This window comes from Tenrec ecaudatus, chromosome 4 (genome assembly GCF_050624435.1).
Source record: "Tenrec ecaudatus isolate mTenEca1 chromosome 4, mTenEca1.hap1, whole genome shotgun sequence".
Lineage (NCBI taxonomy): Eukaryota > Metazoa > Chordata > Mammalia > Afrosoricida > Tenrecidae > Tenrec > Tenrec ecaudatus.
Genome location: NC_134533.1, coordinates 176,999,929 through 177,013,948, shown reverse-complemented (window position 1 = coordinate 177,013,948; position 14,020 = coordinate 176,999,929). Strand labels below are relative to the sequence as shown.

Below are 14,020 nucleotides of genomic sequence, written 5' to 3'. Positions count from 1 at the left end.
ACTCTTAGAGACCTTGTGGGACAGAGCAGAGCTGGTCCCTGGGTTGCTGAAACTGTACTCATTGCTGAAGCACAAAGCCTCATCTTTCTCACTCTTACTGGGCGCTGTGTTTGAACTGCTGAGCCAAGAGTGAAGCAACCCAAATCCCGTGGCCCACTACACATCCAAAGCTATTACTTTGGGGTAATAAAACTTTGTTTTCCATTACAAATAACTCTAGGCTGGACAACCATTCACACAGAAGTGTAATTTACTTAGCTGCTTCCCTAGCCTAACAACTAATAGTTCCCTCAGGCATTGATACCTCTCACATCTGGGCAGGAGGGAGATATATATTTTTTAATCATTTTATTGGGTGCTCATACAACGCTTATCACAATCCATACATACATCAATTGTATAAAGCACATCTGTACATTCATTACTCTCATCATTCTCAGAACATTTGCTCTCCACGTAAGCCCCTGGCATCAGTTCCTCATTTTTCCCCTCCCTCATGAACCCTTGATAATTTATATATTACTATTTTGTCATATCTTCTACTGTTCGATGTCTCCTTCACCCACTTTGCTGTTGTCCGTCCCCCAGGGAGGAGGTTATATACATATCCCTAATCGGTTCCCCCTTTCCACCCCATCCTCCCTCTACCTTCCCAGTATTGCCACTCACACCACTGGTCCTGTAGGGATCATCCGTCCTGGATTCCCTGTGTTTCCAGTTCCTGTCTGTACCAGTGTACATTCTCTGGTCTAGCCAGATTTGTAAGGTAGAATTGGGATCATGATAGTGGATGGGGAGGAAGCATTTAGAAACTAGAGGAAAGTTGTATGTTTCATAGTTGCTACCCTGCACCCTGACTGGCTCGTCTCCTCCCTGCGACCCTTCTGTAAGGGGATGTCCAGTTGCCTACAGATGGACTTTGGGTCCCCATTCCACACTCCCCCTCATTCACAATGATATGATTTTTTTGTTCTTTAATTCCTGATACCTGATCCCTTCAACACCTCGTGGTCACACAGGCTGGTGTGCTTCTTCCATGTGGGCTTTGTTGCTTCTGAGCTAGATGGCCGCTTGTTTACCTTCAAGCCTTTAAGACCCCAGCCACTACATCTTTTGATAGCTGGACTCCATCAGCTTTCTTCACCACATTTGCTTATTGGGCAGGAGGGGGCATTATAAAGCCTGTGAGAACCGAGAGTGGTGGGGAGATGTTCAAAGACACCCACAGCAGCTACCTGCTGACCCCTCAGGAGTTGTGCATAGTAATGGTTTTAGAGCATTTTGTTGGCTATTACTCTCTATATTTGTTTCCAAGGGCTACCGAAATAAAGTACCACAAACTGGACGGTTTGGAAGAACAGAAACATATGATCTCAGTTCTGGAGCCTGACACTAGCCAGGCACGAGGCTGAGTCCCTGGAGCAGTGGCTGGTGGTAGGAGGGCAATTCCCACTGGGACAGCAGAGCAGGAGCCAAGGAAGAAACAAATGCTTCCACGTCTCTGGTTCTGGAAGCCCAGATGCTTCCCGGTTAAGAGTTTAGCAGCTAACTGAAAGGTCAGGAGTTCGAACCCACTATCTGATCCACAGGAGAAAGATCAGACAGTCTGTTTCCCTAAAGATTTACAGTCTTGGAAACCAGCCCTAGAGGACAGTTTTACTTTAGAGTCACTGTGTATTGGAATCAACTTGCAGACAGGTGTGGCAGCCAATAAGGATGATCTAACCAGGTCCAAAGAAAGATAGTGGATCTGAAGAGTCAACTGAAAAGTAACCAGCACATTCCATGTGTATAGTCTTTTCCCTCATTTGGATGAAATTATTTAATTTTTTTAAAAAAGAAAATTTAAAAACCTATCAGCTCCTCCTAATGAAGTCAAACTCAATCTTACCCTACATGGAAGCTAAATTGTAATATAACCTGCCATCCGTGTTCTTCATACGAGGTAAACGGAAAAGGAGATAAATAAACAATTATCATCGACTATGAGGGAGCTTCAAAATCTCATGGGAAATTCCATTCTTTCAGCTCCTTGCCCTCACGGACTTTTGATAGCTCTTTGGTATAGATGCTACTGTGCCTTCTTCTGAGATCACTTCCTTTACAGACTCCTACTCTCCGAGTATCTTGGCATGTCGACTGTTTTATTTTGTCTTGTTTTTTTTTCAGAACTGTTTCACCCCTTCAAAAACCAAACGCACCTCCTGCTTGTGCATTGATTCCAACTGTTAACAGTCCTACAAGACAGGGCAGTAGAACTCTCCAGTGAAGTTTGCATGGCTACTATGGAAACAAGACTGCCACATCCTTCTCCATGGATCAGCTGGTACATTCAAACCACTAGCCTTTAGGTTAGAAGCTTGAATACCTTACCTACTGCACCATGTGGTTTCCATGGACACTTGACTGGGGACCCCAACTTTCATTCCTTCTAAGGACTTGTCTTAACCAGGTTATCAGTCACCTTCCCACTGACCCTTACATACAAGCAGCACTTGGATCTAGACATAATCCTCCATGCATGAGTATGCAGCTGCATCCCAATTTTCCCATGGCAACCGGAATTAATCACCCCATCCAGGAATGTGAGCTCTTTTTCCTCTTGGCCCTACAACACGAGAAACTCAACATTCCCAGGGCTCAGTCTCAGCTTCTCATTCACAAGGCTCTGTTTTTACTGGAGGAAATCTTTCCCCCTTGGGTATCTGAACCTATTACAAGCCCACCAAGATGTGGGATGAGATGTAAGACTTTGGTAGGTAATAGTAAGAGGGATGGTAATAGGTAATAACAGGGAGGCCACTCTCACTTCCACCCTGTGGTTCCTAGACCAGTGTATTTTGTACAAAGGAAATGATACCGTATAACGACTGCGTGTCTAAGGTGTAGACTTTTGATGGAGCCCTGTCAGGTAAACGTTGGATTGCTAACCTCAAGGTTGGCAGTTCAAACCCAATAGCTGCTCTGTAGGTGAAAGATGAGACTACCTGCTCCTGTAAAGATGTCAAGTCTCAGAAATCCTATGTAGGGTCTTCATAAGTCTAAATCCACTCGATGGCAGCAGGGGGATAATAAGGCTGTCAGCAGAGGGTCAACCTCACAGGGTGTTGGCCCCAGATGGTGCCAAACTGATTTCCGGCTGCACAATTTTATATTTGTATCCGCAGTCTATGAGGGTTCTCGTTTCTCCATATCCTTTCCAACTCTTGTTTTTGTCTGGCTTTTTATTCTAGTCACCCTAGTGAGTGTGAAATGTTATCTCATCGTGATTTTTATTTGCATGTCCTAGCAGGAAAAGATACCATGTATCTTCTCATGTGCTTCTTGGCCATTTGTATGTCTACTTTGAAAAAAATGTGTATTCAGAGCCTGTGCCCATTTTTAAATTGGGTTGTTTGTCTTTTTATTTTTGAGTTGTAAGGGTTCTCATATACTAAATCTAAATCCCTGTCTTAGTTATCTAGTGCTGCGCTCTCAGAAATACCACGTGTAAATGGCAGAAAGACATTTATTTTCTGACAATTTGGGACGCTAATCTAAATTCATAGTGGCAGCTCTTGAAGAAGTTCTCTCTGATGGCTCTGGAGGAAGGTCCTTGTCTCTTCAGAGTTTCTGCTCCTGGGCCATTTTCATATGCTTGGCATCCTTACCCCGTACCAACCCCCCATCTCCCCAACCCCAGTGTCTCTCCTTGCTTGCTTGCCTCTGCTCACTAGTTCAATCTTTTATATCTTGAATGAGATGCAGTAAAATCACTCCAGACTTACCCTGCCTGAGGAACCTAACTCAGCCGTCCCATTCCCAAATGTGATTCTAATCACAGCCATAGCATTTGTGATTTATAACACATAGTTCTTGAAAATACTAATCCTCTATTCTCGAAGACTATCTGGGCAGTAGCCCAATCCTCTAGAGCAGTAGTTCTCAACCTGTGGGTCACCACCTATGTTAGTCTGGGTACTTTAGAGAAACAGATCCACAGAAACTCATGTATAAGAGAGAGTTTTATATAAAGGGTAAGTGCACATCAAGAAAACATCCCAACCCAGGGCTGCCCAAGCCCACAAGTCCAACATTAACCCATATGTCTGACACCAATCCACAAAGTCCTCCTCCATCTCATAAAACACACACTATGATGCTGACTGCTAGAGCACCCAGGGCTGCATCGGGGTAGGTCCATGCGGCTTCTTCTTGGGGAGGTCTTGCAGGAAGTGAGCCTTGGGAGCTAAAGTAGGGAACTGGTTAAGACAGCTGCACCCTGGTCCGACCATCAGAAAGCAAGAGACCCAAGAACTAGAAAGGCAAGGTCACCAAGCCCCTTATCTCTCCACCCTTCAATTAACCCCACATGTGTTTATAGGCCAGGTTGGCACAATAACTACCTCCACCCCTTTGGGGGTCAAATGACCCTTTCATAGGAGTCACCTAAAACCATCAGAAAACACATAAATATTTCACAATATAGAATTATATATTGTTTTGTGATTAATCGCCATGCTTTATGTTTAAATGTGTCCATTTTTTAACAATGAAAATACATCCTGCATATCAGATATTTACATTATGATTCATAACAGTAGCAAAATTACAGTTATGAAGTAGCAACGAATATAATTTGATGGCCGGGGGTCACCACACCCTGAGGAACTGTATAAAAGGGTCGCAGCTTTAGGAAGGTTGAGAACCGCTGCTCCAGAGTTTAGATATTGGATTCCTCGTGAAGGCCCTTGAGCTCCAGTGTTCAGCTCCATCTTCTGAGCCCTCTGGGAAGGCAATTCTGCTCCGTTGGCTTTGAACAGCCTCCTTTTCTGAGATCATATGCGTGTCAGCTCAACCCCTTTGGCTCCTGCCCTCCCTATTCTTTTGCCTTTAGGGCATAATCACCCTACCATCTTAGCTCTGGACACAGACCCCATCACCCTGGCACACCTTAAATGGCACCCCACACCCTAGAACCAAGATGGGTAAAGATGCAACTCTTTAAAACCTAGGAAACTCTGCCCCGCCCTGTGAGATCCAGGAGACTGTGGTCCCCCCGCCTCCCCCCGGGGAAACCAATAGGGTCTTGCTGCCTGTGCTCCTTCCTGGGGTAGGTCCTTTTCTTCTTTTCTGGAGAACAGCGCATGTACTCGCCCCCTCTCATTGGGGACTCTGCAGCTTTTCTAGCAATCATAGTTCAGTTAGATCAAGCATGATTGTGCCATTGTTGCCACCACCATTTGCAAAACATTTTGTTTCTTCTTGCCCTCTTTTATCCCCCCTCCGCCTCCCCCAAGTACCTTTGTTATTATATTCAATATTTCTCATAATGACAGGAACAGGGGAATAGCAAGGGATCTAAAAGTGATGGTGAGGAGGGGATCGTGTTCCTGGTTGTGTCCGATCAGCTGAAATGTATCCGAGAGGAATTACTGAGAGGCGAACGATGGGTAAATGTGCAGCGGAGCAGGAGGAAAGAAAAAAGAAAGTAAAAATTATATATAGATACACATGTAAGTATATAAAGATAGGCATATTTGTCTATGTAAATATATATATCAATACAACGAGGAAGTGGATGGACTTCAGGCCTCTACTTTAATCTTACCTCAGTACAAGAATGATTTGTTCAAATAATGTGGCAGTGTATGATACTCACCTTCCTGACATGATTGCTGAAGACAACATGGGTGCATAAGGAAGTGTGGTGAAGAAAGCTGATGGTGCCCGGCTATTACAAGATATAGCATCTGGGGTCTTAAAGGCTTGAAGTTAAACAAGCGGCCATCTAGCAGTGAAGCAACAAAGCCCACATGGAAGAAGCACACCATCCTGTCTGATAAGCCTTTTTCCTGCCTGTAGAAGTCTAAGGGCAGACAGCATTCTTTCCTTTGGTTCTTTCTTTGCCCCTTCAGTCTAAGCCGGTGGGTTTTCTGCTGTGGTAGTTGGTTAGGTCAATCAAGGGTGCAATCTCTTGAACAAAAAATTGGGTAGGCACTCTGCAGGCTGAGGCCACCCCCTGAGGCTGCAGTCTGCTGGCGCTGCCCCCCATTCCCACCCCATCCTGTCAATAATAAAGCTGGTGCCGCTATCACACACACAAAAAAATTGGGTAGGCACATTCATGGTGAATGTTCTAGGATATTTGTCCTTAGTTTGTACAAACAAATTTTCCATACCTTTAAATCTTGTTTTCATTTTACCTAGTTTATATTTAAGGTCATCTCGTTCCTCTCCTATTTTACTATAAGCTTCGAGGAGAAATCGTAGACTTCCTTGAAGATCTTGGTTAGAAATTTCATCAGCCAGATATTCAAGTTCATCACTTTCAAGTTCAAACATTTGAACATAATTCAAGTAAGTTGGATTTTTTTTATTTCACTTTTTTTTGCCACTACATAAAAATCATAGCCTTTCCTGCATGGCTCAATCACTTGTTCATCATTTCATTTTTAAGCCTCTCTAGAAGCAGATTTAGTAATTCCCCTCTGTGGCTGGTGCCATATGCATTTTCTAGGATAATGGACATTTTCTCCATAGCTCTCCTCACTTCCTGCTGAGCCCTCACCAGAACTGCCTTGGACGTTCATAGCTTTAGCAGGAGAGACTCTTTGAGGCGATCTAGACTTTGACTAGTAGACACTACAAAGCTGTTCTAGCCTCTAGGTATTACCTAATTCCATCACCGATTCCACATTTAGGCATTGTTACATGCGTACTGCACACTTCTAAATTAGTTATGTGGTGCTGCCATGATAGAAATAGCACAGATGGGTGACTGTAACAAACAAAAATGGGTTTTCTAACACTTCAGGAGGCGTGAAGTCTGAGTTCCTAGCACGGCCCCAGCAGGTAGCGTTCTCTCTCTGAAGGCTCTAGAGGGAGACCTGGTCTCATCAGAGCTTGCCCTCCTGGCCGCTCTTCCAGTGGTTGGCACCTCTCCTCAGCCTGCTTGTTCAGTCTCTTTTATATCTCCAAAGAGACTGACTTAAGATACATCCTACTCCAACCTTGTCACTTTAACATAACAAAGACAACCTAGTCTCAACTGAGATTCTGACAGGCTTCACTTTATTGGCATATAATTTACATACCATACAACGTAATAGTTCAGTCATATTAAGAAGAGTTGTGCAATCATCTCCACAATCAATTTCAGAACATTTTCTTCTTTCTCATGCTTTGTGGTTTTTAACTTCCCATGTCCCCCAAACCTCTCCTGCCATGCCTCTAGGTTATCATTCCAGTTATTGTCCCTATAGATTTATGTATCCTGGATTGTCCCTATACATTGTTATTCCAGTTATTATTATTCCAATTATTATCCAGTTATTGTCCCTATTATTATTATTATTCCAGTTATTGTCCCTATACATTTACATATCCTGGATTTCGTATACAGAAAATCATCCAAAACAAAAACAAGGAAAAAAACAACAATGATGAAACAAAGCAGAGAAAAACCTCAATCAAAAAGACAGCAGAAAACATTACAAACTAAAATAACTTTAAAATAGGTCGAAACAAGAAACAAACTCACTGCCATCGAGTTGCTGCTGCCTCATAGCAGCCCTTTAGGACAGGGTAGAACTGCCCCTGCGAGTTTCCAAACCTGTACCTCTTTACAGAAATGGAAAGCACTATCTTTCTCCCCGAATGAGTCAAAATGGAGAACAAATAAGGTGTTACGTTTTAACCTAACTACATCTTCCCTAATCAACTTTACAAAGCCCTCTGTCTGATAGAAAGGCTGTTCACTGCCTGGACTATGGTTAATCCAGGTGGGGACCTGCAAATCTATTTGGGTCTTCCACTGTCATTCATGACCCTCTGCAACCCAGGTCTTCAGAACTTAGCTTCTAAAACTGTTCCCTTCTTCAGAATTGGATTTTATTATTTACAAACTTTGGATCACAAAGTCTGATGCGCTTCTTCCTTTGGACTTAGCTGATGCCTCACTTAGATGGCTGCTTGCATAAAGACCAGCCTTTAAGTCCCAAAATGCTATTCTTTCTGCTAGCCAGGCATCATCTGATTTCTTCACCACACTTTTCTCTAGCACCCATATCTTCAGTGATTTCTTCATGAGGACAAATATTGAGTAAGTAGCTCAGGGAGATCAACCAGTAATCTGGTGGCAGATTGATACCATAGGACCACTTCTGTCATGGAGGGGGCAGTGTTTGTTCTTACTGGAATAGACACCTACTCTGGATATGGATTTACCTTCCCTGCACACAATGCTTCTGCCAAAACTACCATTCATGGGCTTACAGAATGCCTCATCCACCAGCATGGCATCCCACATCGCATTGCTTCAGATCAAGGACTCACTTCACAGCAAATGCAGTGCGGCAATGGGCCCAGGCCCATGGAATCCACTGGTCGTATCATGTTCCTCATCTTCCTGAAGCAGCTGGCTTGATAGAACGATGGAATGGCCTCCTGAAGACACAATTATGGCGCCAGCTAGGTGACAACACCTTGCGGGACTGGGGCAATGTTCTCCAGGAGGCTGTATATGCCCTGAACCAGTGGCCAATATATGATGCTGTGTCTCCAATAGCCAGGATTCATGGGTCCAGGAACCAAGGGGTAGAAGCTGGAGTGGCACCACTCACTATTACCCCTAGTGATCCACTTGCAGCATTTTTGCTTCCTGTCCCAGCAACCCTGTGCTCTTCAGTTCTGGAGGTCCTGGTCCCGAAGGAAGGAACTCTCCCACCTGGAAACACAGCACGTATTCCACTGAACTGGCAGCTGAGAATGCCCCCTGGGCACTTTGGGCTCCTCATGCTTTTGGATCAACAGGTCAGGAAGGGTGTCACTGTACTGAGTAGTGTGAGTGATCCTGATTACCAAGGAGAACTTGGACTGGTGCTACATCATGAAGGTAAAGAAGAATGTGTCTGGAATTTAGGGGATCTCCTAGGTTGTCTCTTAGTACTCGCATACCCTGTGGGTAAAGTAAATGGCAAACTACAGTAACCCAATCCTGACAGAATGTATAATGGCACAGACCCCTCAGGAATGAATGTCTGGGTCACCCCACCAGGCAAAGAACCATGGTCAGCCGAGGTGCTGGCCGCGGACAAAGGTAATACAGAATGGGTAGTAGAAGAAGGTAGTTAAACCTAGCAATTACAAGTGGTCAATTTCAAAAGTGAAGCTTGTGATTGTCAGTAGTTCTTATATGAGCTTAATGAATATCTTTCCTTTGTTCATGTACAATGTATCAGATACAATTAGAGTCAGTGTGTTTTTGTGTATATATATATATATATATATATATATAATAGATGTATGATGTTAGGTGTAAGTGTGATTTCATTAATGTCTAGAAATTATATATGGCTAAAGAATTGTGTACAGGTGCCAAGTAGGCAAGGGATAGACTGTGATGGTTAGGGTTATTGTGCCAACCTGGCCAATAGGAACATGTGGGATTAGTCAGGTCCCAGTTTGATTGAAGGGCAAAGAGATAAATGGCTCCACAAGACCCGCCCCCTCTCTCTTGCTCTCTGGTGATTGGAGCATGCTGGAGTGTGCTGCTGTTTTAGCTAGTTCTCTGCCTCAACCTGTGAGCTGCACTACCTGTGGGCCAGGCCAACCCATAGACAGTGTTGCTAGAGCTTGAGGCTCCTTTGAGACCTGATTCGCCCTGCTACTTAAGACTGCTGGATTCTATCGCCTTGTATCATTTGCATTTGATATTGCTAAGCTTCTGAGCTACTGACTGTTGGTGACCCACCCTGCTGCTTGTTGCCTGTGGGCAGACTCTACTTGCTTTGTCCCAGGGAGGTCTCTGCTATCTGTTTCCTTGACCTTGGACCCAGCAGCCCATGTGAGTTGAAGGGCTTTCAGTGTATTAACTGTTCCATGGAAGTGAGTTGAACTGAACCCTCTGTACTGCTGTGTACACTAATTAGCGCTTATATTCCTTCTTGCTGTATAAACTTATCCTCTTATATATATAAAATCCGTAAGTGTCCTGGTTTCATTTCTCTAGAAAACCGTGCCTAATACATGCTACATCATAAGAACTAATTTTTCTTAGATTAGAACTCAAAATCCATTCATATATCTGTGGTTTAAGTTTGACTCTGGTTCACTTTAAAGATATTATTATTTTATGATAGAGCATATTATAAATCACCTCCATGGGTATAAGGTAATTCTGTTGATAGTACCATTAATTTAGGTATAGAATTTAAAACACTGTTGAGAATAGGAAATTATATGTATATAGGCCAGCTAAAACCAGTGATGAAACCATGAAACACCTTATGACACACATAGACCTGGAGCCTATTATCCTAAGTGGAGTTAGTTAATCACAAAAGGACAAATATTGTGCGGGTCCACTACTCTAAGACAAACATCAAGACAAAGACAGACTTCTGCTCTCAGATCATGTAATTTTCTAATTACTTCTCCCTAGCAAAGAGATAGTCTGCCTAAAAATCAGTTCGTGCCCCCTTTATTTGGACTTTTTTTTAAAATTTTTTATTTGGACATCTTAAAAACCACTTTGACACAATGATCCGTGAGAGTACAGACGTAGCTCATTTTTGCATCTTCCCTTGACGGCACCAGTTTGTGGCCAGCTTGCATCGAGTAAGACGATCCGCATCGTTTTTTTTTCTCCAATATCACGTGCTCTACTTTGTGTCTCAGTGTCATAATTTGGTAATTCCCCATATATTTCAAACATTTCAAGTTGCTGGTGCATGCTTAATAGGCTTCTCAAAATAAAAAGACACTCCACTGACATAGAGTCCATGCCAATTCATAGCAGCCCTTCCTACAGGACAGGGGAGAACTGCCCCTGTGAGTTTCCTAGGCCAATCTTTAAGGGAGTAGAAAGCCCTATCTTAGTAGAAAGCACTTAGTGTGTAGTGTGAATATTCTTGCTTCATAGACTGATAATTTATTGTATGGTAAAAGTCTATAACTGTTTACTTACATATTCATTGGGTAACCCTTTTTAATTTGCAATAAATCCTGTCAGTAGCAACCCACTTAAGAATTGGAGTGCACGCCTAAAAATGCATTGATTACTCTATGTTCATGTCTCAGGTATTTATAATGAACATGTAAGCAACCCAAAATGCTTGTAGGAATTTCCCATCCACCCTGGAGGTGAGGGCTGTCACTGACAACGTGGAAATGAAAATAGATGAATCTGCTGAAGAAACATCAGCAACCGCCTCAAAAGTCCGTGGTGATTTTCAGAACACTGCTCAGAGACAGTACTTTTGAAGATAATAGTTTACCATACGCAGTGCAGCAGGCCGATTTGCATATCACTCTACGAAACATGACTTTTCAATTAGATCACAGGGCTGGTATTCTCAATTAATTTTGTTCTTTTTTTCTGTCAAGTGTTTTAGGCACATATGTTGGCTCTATTAATGGTGAAATGATGCCGCTTTTATGGTGGTGTCAACAGATACTTGAAATAGAAAAGCGGTGAACTTCAGTAGTGGTTCAATCCCCGTGCCTTCCCTTCCCCCCCACCCATCCCCACCCCTACCCCCACCGGCACACACACCTAACGCATGAAATCAAAAGAAGCGCTTCAGAAGCTCATTTTGTCAAAGACAAACATTTGCCATTATTTAGCCAACCCAAACCATCAAGTTTGTTTTCCCCGGTAGACCCACGGGACATGGTGGAACAGCCTCTTGGGGTTCCCAAGGCTGTCTGTCTTCATGGAAGCAGACTGCCATCTGTCTCCTCAGGGGCGGCTGGTGGGTTTCCAAGGGTGGGCTTTTCAGAGAGCAGCCAAACACTGAGCCAATACGCCACCAGGACTTCAACATCGCTTAAAGTGCATTTGAATTAAGTTTTTTCCTAGTGATTATATAAATTCAAATTTTGTGGGAACACAATATTTATAATAAATTATGACACTTCTTTTTTTTAAATCATTTTATTGGGACTCATACAACTCTTATCACAATCCATACATACATCAATTGAGTAAAGCACCCTTATATATTCGTTGCCCTTGTCATTCTCAAAATTCACCTTCCACTTGGGTTCCTGGAATCAGTTGATTTTCCTTTTTTTCCCTCCCCCTTCCCCTCTACCTCATGAACCCTTAATAATTTATAAATTGTTATTTTATCTTACACTGCCCGGCGTCTCCCCTCACTCACTTTCCTGTTGCCCATCCCCCAGAGAGGAGGTTACATGTAGATCCCAGAGATCGGTTCCCACCTTTTACCCCTCTTCCCTCCCGGTATCGCCACTCTCACCATTGGTCCTGAGGGGTTCATCTGTCCTAGATTCCCTGTGTTTCCAGATCCAAATTGCACCGCTGCGCATCCTCTGGCCTAACCAGGGTTGCAAGGTAGACTTGGGGTCATGATAGTTGGGGAATGATGACACTTCTTGATGTTGTTTTAACTCGAATAAATTTGGGTACCATCATGAATAGCTTCATGCCATAAGGTCAGCAGTGTGAGACCACCCGCTGCTCTGTGGGAGAAGATGGGGCTTTCTGTTCCCTTAGAGAGCTCTGGTCTTGGAAGCGCACAGGAGCAGCGCTACCCATTCGTAGAGAGTCACTACTAGCTCTGGAGATTTTCTTTTGTTTGTATTATTCGTTTGATGCTGTTTCCTTACCCTGTGAAATAGCAATCGCGCTATCATTTTAAAAAATGTTCTCCACTTTTAACATGCTGCATCTCCTGGAATAGTTTTCTCGCGTTCTTATTTTCTCTCTCTTCCTTTTCTCTCTTCTTTTCTCCTCTCTCTATCTTCTAACCCATTTGTTGAGTTTTCAATGTTGATATCCTGCCTTAATTTCCAAGAGCTCTTCTTTTGTACTCTGCGTATTTCTTTTGGTTGTGCTTTATGTTATTACCATCCTGTGGTCTCCATTCAGGAATACAGTATTGTCTCTTCTCCGTGAAGCCATCTCTCTCTCACTGCCATCAAGGCCATGCTGACTCAGCCCTCCGTAGGTTTCTGAGACTAAGTGTCCACGGAGTGGAAAGCCCAGCTGTTCTCCCACGGGCTGCTGGTGGTTTCAAGCTGCTGACCATGTGAATTGCAGCCCAGCGGGGAACCATTACCCTACCCAGGCTCCTCCATGAGTATAGGTTATTGCTTTTGACTATTCTTACCCTTGCATCGTTTCTGTCCCTCTCCGTCCATGCCACCCACTGCCATGAGGCCAGTGCCAGCTCATGGGACTCCTACCGGACAGAGTAAAACTGCTCATATGGTCACCAAGACTGGACATCTTTAAAGGAGCAGACACCCTCATTTTTTACTCCTCTAAATTAGAGTGTTCTAATTTACCCTGTATCTTTCTATATTGTTATACCTACTTTCCCTCACATGTTGGGAATGTCGGCCCAATAACAGATGATGTCACCAAGGGGATGTACACGGTGGCGGCACTTATACACAAGAAGTCATCTCAGTCAGGAAATAGTCCCACTGCATGCTTAGATGACTGTATCGCCTTCATGATATTTCCAGGCAGCCAAGCCATGTAAACCCATAGTTACATGTATGTTTACGATAAGCCATCCTACATAACTAGATACATCCTTCTAAAAACTTTCCAAGTATTAGCATGTTTCAAGTAACACATACTGTTCATTTGCGTTTTCTGGTTTGCCAGAGGTCTTTTATTAACACATTTGTAAGAGATTTGACTTAACTCCTACTGCATTTCCTAATAATGTCCCCCAAAGGAATGAAAAGACTGTATTGTGTATCTGCTGGATAGCTAGTTACTTGACTGTTTGGCATTGGGCCGGAGCCCTCGTTTACTCAGAGTAAAAACTCTATGGTCGTATGATCCCCCACTTCACCAAAGAGGATCCCCGCTTCACAGAAGGGGACATGAACCTCAAAGTCAACTGGTAAGAAGTCAGTTCTGCAGCCAGAGTCACCACAATTTGGAGGTGTCAAAAAAGAAATTGGTCAAAGGACCATTCTCAGAGGGCTCTGTTGAGACTGCTATTCATTGGTGGTAGTCCCCGTCACGGGACTTTCAAGTTGGGGAATTTGCTCC

The 14,020-nt window shown here is 43.5% G+C and overlaps 1 pseudogene; it reads left to right on the top strand.

Moving 5' to 3' along the window:
* LOC142446129 (UPF0547 protein C16orf87 homolog) overlaps positions 1–14,020 on the top strand; it is a 34,542-nt pseudogene that overhangs the window by 1,221 nt on the left and 19,301 nt on the right.